Below are 8,976 nucleotides of genomic sequence, written 5' to 3' on the forward strand. Positions count from 1 at the left end.
TTGCTTCATTTCAGGGAATTTTGTGAGATAATCACTCGTCATGTTTATCTGAAATGCTGCCCCCCAGTGGTGGAAAGAAATCCACGAGGAGAGAGTTGATCAAAACTGGCCAAAATTTGTATTTGAAACATTGAACAATTTTGTCCTTAGTTGAGGCAACAGGGGCCCTGTCCTGCGCGCATACAAGGTCCAGGGCACATACATGGACATGCCTGTCACTCAGCAGTGGTGCTCAGCTCTGGCACGTCCATTGCAACCCATAACCTTCAATGTTTATTCTTCTGACAAACGATAGTCAAATCCTAAAGGAATTATTTAGATCTCATTATTTACAGATTTTGTATGTGTAAATTCACATACTCATTAAAACTTATTTGTCACCCCCAAATGAATACTCGTGGTACTTTAGTATTCACTCATGGATTTTAAAAAATGGAGTCACCTGGTCCCAGTTCAAGTCGATCAAAACGACAGTGCCTTTTTCTTCCAGCTCTCGTACTGTAAAGAAGTGTCCTTTGCACAGTTTATTTAGTGCCACATTTTGTGGTTTTGCTGGGGATGTGCTGTTTCAAGTGGCCCCCGCGTGCTGTTCTGGAGCGCCATCTAGTGTTTCTAGCGCAAACAGGCTACGGTGTGTCCAAGGAGATTACTTGGCTAGATCAGTTTCCTTTGCTGGATCAGTTTCCTTAGAGAAGCACGAGTGAGTTGCTGTTGGCAAGGAGTTCACTGTTAATGAAGCAACAATAGGTATCAAACAAAATGTCTTTAAAAATAAACACATACAACAAGGTTTTGATTGGTTGGCTGACTAATGTGACCAGAGGCTCACAGGAACTTAAACCTGTATTTTCCTGAGAGCAACTGTGGAATATTCACTAGTTTGGTGTTTGTGACAATGTTATAGAGCAGAATAATTGTGAATTAGGGGAATCCTCCTTACCTCTACCTATACTCTTGAAACAAAGGTGAATGTGTCAGAATGCCAGGAGGGTTTTGGGTTGTGTCTCTGCCTGTACCGGAAATGAACAGTTTCAGAGCATGGAGTGTTTTGAACAGAACTTCTTTGGTTAGAGAAAAGCCCAGGTAATTAACTCGTTACATCCTCCTTCACATGTGACACGCATACAATAAATTTGTGTAATAAAATATCGTTTGCCATTAGAGCCAGGTGTTAGTTTTCTTGTTTCTCTTCATGTTTCATTCACAAGTTGTGGCCAAACAGTATCTTGCAGTTTCAAACAATGTGCATTATTGTGAAGTTTGAAGACATGTAGGTGCACAAGATATAATGATTCTCCCCTTTGGCAACTAGATAGACATTGAATTCTAGAACAGAGAATAACTTTATAAAATTAAAATTATTTACTTTTTTACTTTTTATAAATTATTCACTAAGATTTTTAAAATGTAAAACAAAAAAATCATTGCCTGATTTTGCTTTAAAAATGTTGCATTCATTGATTATAATTGTTTTCTTTTTATTTTATAGTTTTAAAAGTAAAATTTAAAAACATATTTTAAAATATAATTAAATTTTTTTGTATATTTACATGAAGTTATATTTTGATGAAAACATAATCAAGCTTATATACTTTGAATGTAATTACATTTTATTTTTACTCTTTTGTAAAGAGTAAAAATTTGTAACAGAACAAATATATAAAGCTTGGTTGTAAGAACATAATTAGTAATTTTGCTGAAATAAAGAAAAGAATAATTTTATAGAAAAATATCAAAATTTATGAATTATATGTGGATTTTGTTACACACCCAAACATTCCTGGTTCTTTAACACGTACACAGGGCACCTTTAATAGTTGGCAAACTTTCAGTTATATAAAACCACAGCTTTCTAATATATTTTAAAAATTTGTTAGGAAGTATTTGGAGCACTTCATTCTTTATTACACAGTATGTAAGTTAGATTTCATGTTTAAGCCCCTGTGACTTGCAGCTTGGGGACCAAGGTGTGTGCCCTTGCTCAGACGCTGCAAATATGAGGACAGGCCTGGCTGTGAGCCCAGGACTCGAAGTTTTCTGAGACCCCATCCAGATCTGACTTGTTCAAACGTTCTCAGTGCTGCCTGGCTTTCTCTCCTCCTTTTGGCAGCTTTCAACTTGTTCTTTAATAATACATTGAAAATGTTTAAAAGTTCCCATAAACTTAGAAGCAGATGGGTATTTCTGTAGCTGTGCTAGCAAGAAGCCACAGGACCAGTTGTAAAGTTAGTCCATGGACCAGTGGCAGCTGCCTCTGCGAACACACTTTGAAAGCCACCAGCGGCAACTCCCAGAGTCAGTCGACCAGGAGTAGATGCGTGTTTATGCACACGCTGAGAGCCAGCGACCAGCAGTCTTTGAACTCCACCAGACCTACGTTCCTGTAGCAGACCAGCACTTGACTCTGTACTGTGACCTTCTAGAAGAATAACTCCCTTTCCTGGGACAAGCTGTCTGTTTGGCTGTGACTCTGTTTCAGGTGTTGTGTGAGTCTCACCACACGTTGGTAGCTCCCCACTTACCTCTCTAATTCTCTGAGTAGCCAGAGTCAATTATTGTGGCTTTGGACCATGGGCACAAGAATTTGGGATATTGTAATTGCTCAGTGTAAAGTTCAGGGTGGTTGAATGAAGGGACTTGGCATTCGTGGGTGTGCGTCATTGTGCGTTGTGGCTGGAATAATAAACAGGGTGACCCAAGGCTCCTCTCACGGTGCTTCTGGTCTAACAGGGAAACGGAGAAGTAAGCAGAGCACTTACATAGGGAGGCAAGCTAAGCTCACCTGGTCTCCTGCCCTGGGGGGCGATGACTAGATTCTCTGCAGAGGTCAGAGTTTCATTCATCTAGCTGAATGAAATGTTCATGGAGTAGAGGACAGCCATCATCAAATGCTGAGAGAAAAGAGCTCGTTGAAGGACTGGATCTACAGGATGGCTTCTTACAGGGAACAGGAAAAGGACATTTCAGGGACATCACCTCCTGCTGACTATCCTTCTGCCAGGAGAAAGGGAGCCCAGCTCAGCTTCTCGAGGTGTGGCACAGACTAGAGCTGCCACAGCAGGAAGTGTGGCCTGGACACTGAAGGGTGAGAGGCAGGTGAATGGGAAGTTTACAGGTCACATGACAAAGAGGACACCCTGGGAGAATAGGACAGGAAACGTCCTGGTGGGTTCTGCTGGCCCTGGATCTGAGGAAATCTGTGAGCCAGAGCGTAGGAGGGCTCTTAGCATACCTCAGTGTCCCAGAGTAAAGGAAGGCTTGTCCTAAAACCACAGGGACTCACAGAACCCAGAGCTCAAACAAACAAAACATGACAAGAGGTGGAGAGGAGGGGAGGAGGATGGAAAGAAGGAAGGAAAGAAGGAGCAACGGAGAAAGGGGGAGGGGAGCAAAGAAAGTCATGCTTCCCTCACTTTGTGTGGCGCACCAATGTCTAATCACTATGTCGTACACCTGAAATGAATATAATATGGCATGTCCACTGTAAATGAAAAATTAAAAGATAAGAACATTTTGTAATAACTACAAAACAAAGCTGCCCTTTCAGTCCCTCTCTTCTGCTTGTTCATAACAACAGCTTCATCACTGGGAAAGAAGCACACTATCCATTTGCCCTCCACACAGTAATCTTCAGATGAGAATCTGGAAACAGAGGGCTGCGGGAAGCACTCAGCGTGGGAACGAATGAACACGGAATGCTGAAGTTTTGCAGACAGCCGGGGGCCTCCTTTTTCTGCATCCCAGCGAGTCGTCGGAGAAACCTAAGCGGTAAGTGCGCCCAGGATCTTTCTGCAAATAGAAAAACGGAGCTCCCATTTAACTGGACATTTGTCTTCCGACATAAACAGACTTACCCTTGAAGTGCAGGAGAGGATATAATGTCCTGCAGGACTAAAGAGGAAATAAAATCACACCAGAGGGAGAAGCTGTGGAGAGAATGGGAAAAAAAGCAATATTGTCACCATGAAGTTGTAGGAATATGAGGTTTTCTGAATGGTTTACTGTCCCCAAAAGCCAGCCAGGTAGGAAAACCAGCCTCCAGATTGAAGGGTGGAGACAAATGTGACAGCATCTGGGGTATTGTTTATTATCTTGTGAGGCCAAATGGCCTTTCTCCTCTTACATCACTCTTTTTCCTGTCTCAATTTCCTTTTAAAGAATATTAAGAGTATTTAAACACAATCGTTCATTTTGAAAACAAAGCTTCATCTTGGCCAAGATCTGTGCTTTCTGTTTTCTGACTTTAGGTACCATTAAACAAAAATGAATGGTTACAGAGTTTTTATTATCACACTAATTTTACTTTTAAGTGTTACTAACTGGCTTTTCTTTTTATCATTGTGGCATGACTCATTTTTACAGGGAGGTGAGCATGGTGCAGGTCAAATACGTGAAACCAGTCATGGGAAGAAATAGAGAAGGTGGACGTTTAGAGAGTAGTTCCATTTTCCAACACTAGGGGCTCAGTAAGTGTCGTACTCTGAGAACAAAAGCAGTGGGGTTGTGCAGGGCGCAGATAAAGGAGGAGGGCCAGGACCTCAGTCAAAGGCTTCCCGAAAAACACAACCAATTAAATAGATCAATAGATTGATTTTTAGGAACTGTCCATTGCTAGAATGGAGTCTAGGAAGTCCCCCAATCTTCTGTTTGCACGCTACAAACCCAGAAGAAGGGGTTGTAGAGTTCAAGGCTCCCAAGCCAGAACATGAGGATGGGTCACCAGGAGACAATCTCCTCAGCCTCTGAGAGCTTCAAAGCAGGGACTAGCAGAGGTCTGCACATCTATAGTTCTGCACTCCATATACTCATTCTGGCAAGAAGTCAATCAATTAATACAAACCCTTTTATTTCCGATGCAAGCAGCATACATAACACAGGCATCGGCTTGGGGCCTGCCTCCTGACATTCAGAGAAGTGGTGAAGTCACACAGCAATAAAGAATAAAGTCCTAGGATTAAAACTGCTCATCTGTATCCCCAAATTGACGTAAAAATAGCGGGGATTAGTATTTATATAATGATTAGGCAACACTTAAAGTTCATTAACTGAGTCTTTAATTTATTTTTTCAACCATATTCTCAAATATTTGAAAACAGCCTCAATTATAAAAACATGTCTACATAGGGAATGGATCTTAAGCTAAACGCATTGTGTTTATGATAAAAGATAGTCCCTTGGCTGCAATGCCATGGCAACCAAGAACTCACATTATTGTGAGCCTGTGAGTAATTGGTATGGAGAACAGGCAGAAGCCAGTTGTTTTATAGTTTATGCCAACTGGAATTCAGAAAAACTATCAGTAACATTTTTTAAAGATTTCATTTATTTATTTTTAGAGAGAGGGGAAGGGAGGGAGGGAAAGAGGGAGGGAAACATCAGTGTGTGGTTGCCTCTCACGCACCCTTCACCGGGGACTGGGGCTGCCAGCCAGGCATGTGCCCTGAGTGGGAATCTAACCAGTGACCCTTTGGTTCCCAGGTCCACGCTCAATCCACTGAGCTACAGCAGCCAGGGCTCAGTAACTTTTTTTTTTAGTGGAGGTCTTACTGTCATTTGCAAATCCCCTTGATAGTCTGACAAACTGAGAGGACATGAGACATATCAATAAAAAACAATTCTGCCTCCAACAGCTATTGGTCCTCGCAAAGAGTCTCTCGCTGAAGTTTAGTACATTAAACAGTAAGAGTGCTTGAGGTTGTTAACATTACTTATTCATTCAAATGAGTATTTCCTGAGCCTTTACTCTGTGGAAGGTCATGGGAAATTGCAGAGTAAAACAACGGTAATAAGAGGGTAATAATCAGTTCCCGTTGTTCCTTAATGGAGCCTCCGAGTGCAGGGAGCACAGGCAGGCGGGAGTAAGGGGTAGCCTTTTGTGTCCATACAATGTCACAACTTAACTAAATATTAGGTAGTTCATCATTTCATAACTTAACTGAACAGTGGGCAATTTCGTAATCTCAGTAACTATTAGATAACCACAGGAAACGGAGGATCAAAAGAACGGATGGCTGGGTCAGTTCTAGGAAGCTGCAGTGAGTGCTTAGGAAGAGACTTGTTTTAAAAATGAGTAGCCAAGAAACATTGTTCATTTGGATGTTGTGAATCTGCTACAAATGATTGAGAAATTTAAAAAGTCTGGTGGATTCTGCATCCAGACGTCTCTCATGATGTCAGGGGGAATCCTTGCCCCGTGGCTTGATTTGAAGAAGGAACAAGGTGCAGAGCTCAGAGCGGACGTTGGTGCTCCGAGGAAGGAAGGAGAAAGGACTCATGCCTGCCTAGATTTGGCCAAAGTAAAACATTGTTTGCATCTTTGTGTGTTTAATTTTGAGCTTAAAAATCATAAGTAACTTTTGAATTCAATTGATCTGACTCTTGCTGCATAAGAGCTTTGCCAGGCGGACGATGGGTCCGTCTACCAAAAAGAGACAGGGATACGCTCAGGTGTGGGGTGGGAGCACATCTCCATCTGGTGGGATGCAGCTATCCAGTCATTCCTTTTAGGTCTGCAGGCTCCTTGCTATGATCTTTTAAATGTCTGAGCATTTTAGTGTTATTTTTCTCTGTGCTGTTGTTCCCCGCATACATCTGAAAAGAGACGCTTATCCATGGCTTGTTTAATTTTACTGCAGGATTTAGGAGTGCAAAGCCACGAGACAGATGTAAACTGGGGGTCAGTGGTTCCCAAAGCAGCACCATTAATATGATGTGGTCCACGTGCTGGTGGAGGGGAAGCGCTCCTTTCCATAAGACGAGTAAGACAATACCAAAAGCAGATTGAGTTTCCCCCCACGGGACTGCTTTTGTACAAGCACATTTTTATTTCTCCTAAGAACACCTTCGGTGTCACCCGTGGGCTGTGTAAATCTGGGCAAATCAGACTGGTGTCACAGGCCTGCTAGCATCGATCACGTCCGTTGAGGTGATGCTTAAATGAAGAGAAATATTCGGTGAGGCTAAAACAGTAGCCAGCACATGGTGAGCACTCGGGCGTGCAATCCTGTTTTAGTTTTTCTCTGAAGATAGATTATGCCTGAGATGCTGCCAGTTTTCTTGGACTTTTTACAAACCCAGAGGACATGTAAAAATGATACAGTTTCCAACATCTTCCACACCAGGAGAAAAATAACTTAAAGTGTCTGGGAAGTGTGAATATTTTGTGCAGCACTATCGTCCGAACCTGCTGCTGCCTGTTTGAGCCGTCCTGTAACATTCGGGGACCACTCGTAGCTCAGAGGGTCTTCAGTGAAGAAAAAAGCCCTCACCCCTCCCGCAAGAAGGAGGGGATGCTGGTTAGCACAGAGCTGGCCCCATCCTCTCCAGGGCTGTCCTGTCACCCTGTTGATGCTCCCCAGGTTTCCTATCAACCCAACTCTACTCCCAGCAGTAAGATTTGGCAATTCTAACATGTTATCTTCTCTTTCTTGGCACACGTGATATTTATCACCAAGCTGGTCTTTGTTCAATAATGTGGATGGCTCAAAAACCTAAAAACAATGTCCGCGTTAACATATGGAAATGTCTGAAGTCACTTAGTGTCCCATTCAACATTTCAGATGAAAAACCTTTACTTTTGATTATTCCATAGACAGTAACAATTCAGGTTTATCAATGATGGTTTAAGATGAGGAATGAGAATTACAGCTGAAACTGTAACAAACAAACCCCCCAAGCCTAGCCAAGACGACCAACCGACCACATAAACAACAGAGCCAGGAATCTGGCTCCAAAGTTCTGGGAAACGCTATGGGAATAGATGCTTGTACAACACGCAGGCAGAGTTGATTAGCGTTGTGAAGATTCAGTTTCCTTGTAGTTTTTCTCAATCCCTGGGATTTAAATCACTTGGGAAAAACACAGAATAATCCATAATTTGTAATGGTGCAAGCCAGATGAGTAATTATTTTACCCCTATCTGGTTTTTTTTTTTTTTTTCTGGATTGTAATTAAAACGATCCTAAAGTGTTGTGGGTTCTGGGCTGAATTTACGACGCTTTGTTCATTATCTTTCAGAGCATGACATCTGCATTCTGTATTTAGGACACTAGAGGGCAGCGCTAGACTGGACTAAGGTTCCTGGAGAGCAGAGAAAGAAAAGCAAAAACAAAACCCTCTCTGCGGTAATGTCCTTTTTTGTTTTTTCCCCCTTTCTCTCCCTATCTTTTCTCCTCCCTCTCTCCTTACCTCTCTCCCATACGTTGTCTTCCTTTTTTCTTATAATGGCACTCTTTTTAAATGTTCAGAGAACGAAGAGATTGCGAGGTGACCTCACCAAGTTGGGCACAAATTATAGTTTAAACAGCAGTGCCTGCTTTTACTTTCTGAACACCATTCAACACATTTAGTTAGATGAACGTTATTTGGGGGTTTGTGTTACTTTTCCATTTTCTTGTATTCTCATTCTTCCCGTAAGATGTTTCCCTCTAAAACGGTTCGAAGCGCAGCCGGACCTGGACGCTCATCGATCTCAAATGCACCCTCGGACACCTCCCGGGAGCACTGGCTTCCACGTGGCCGCGAGCCCCGCTCTGGCCTCGCGGGCAGCACCTGGCTGCGCGCTGACCCTCCTCTGTCCCCGCTGAGGCCCGCCCCTCCCCCACACCCCGAGGAGGGGAAGGCAGCTGTGGACGCCGATCCGGGCTCTGCGACTTGAAGATACTTATTTCTCTGATCAGAATTGTTTTTTCCTTAAACTTTGAGTGTTAATTAACAGAGCTGATTTCGTGGTGTTAGGAGGTTGATAGGACCCTGGTTTCCGGCCTCTAGGTCGCACTCCGTGTTTGCTGTCACTCATTCCGTCCTTCTTCAATCTGCACTGCTCACAGCACTACCAGTCCTTCAACTTTCCTTCCTGCATCACGTACACCTGACGATGAGATCCCAGGGCTTGATTCATGTACAGGGCATCATCTAATCAAGACATTTAGAAATAAGAAATGCCTTTAAAAATGTTTTTGTATTAGACTTAAAATA

General features: G+C 42.7%; 1 long non-coding RNA gene across 2 annotated transcripts; it reads right to left on the reverse strand.

Moving 5' to 3' along the window:
* Positions 1 to 338: 338 nt before the first annotated feature.
* On the reverse strand, positions 339 to 8,466 carry LOC128627523 (uncharacterized). 2 transcript variants are annotated; one of them, XR_008391745.1, is made up of 3 exons: positions 8,188 to 8,466; positions 3,855 to 3,926; positions 339 to 708 (listed from the first exon to the last, which is right to left on the reverse strand). It is a non-coding gene; the product is annotated as an uncharacterized LOC128627523 (long non-coding RNA). The 2 variants fall into 2 exon arrangements; XR_008391744.1 differs by having other exon boundaries at positions 339 to 726.
* Between the last annotated feature and the right edge of the window lie 510 nt (positions 8,467 to 8,976).

The sequence above is a fragment of the Artibeus jamaicensis genome, unplaced genomic scaffold, assembly GCF_021234435.1.
Source record: "Artibeus jamaicensis isolate MK-2021 breed Jamaican fruit bat unplaced genomic scaffold, CSHL_Jam_final contig_426, whole genome shotgun sequence".
Classification (NCBI taxonomy): domain Eukaryota; kingdom Metazoa; phylum Chordata; class Mammalia; order Chiroptera; family Phyllostomidae; genus Artibeus; species Artibeus jamaicensis.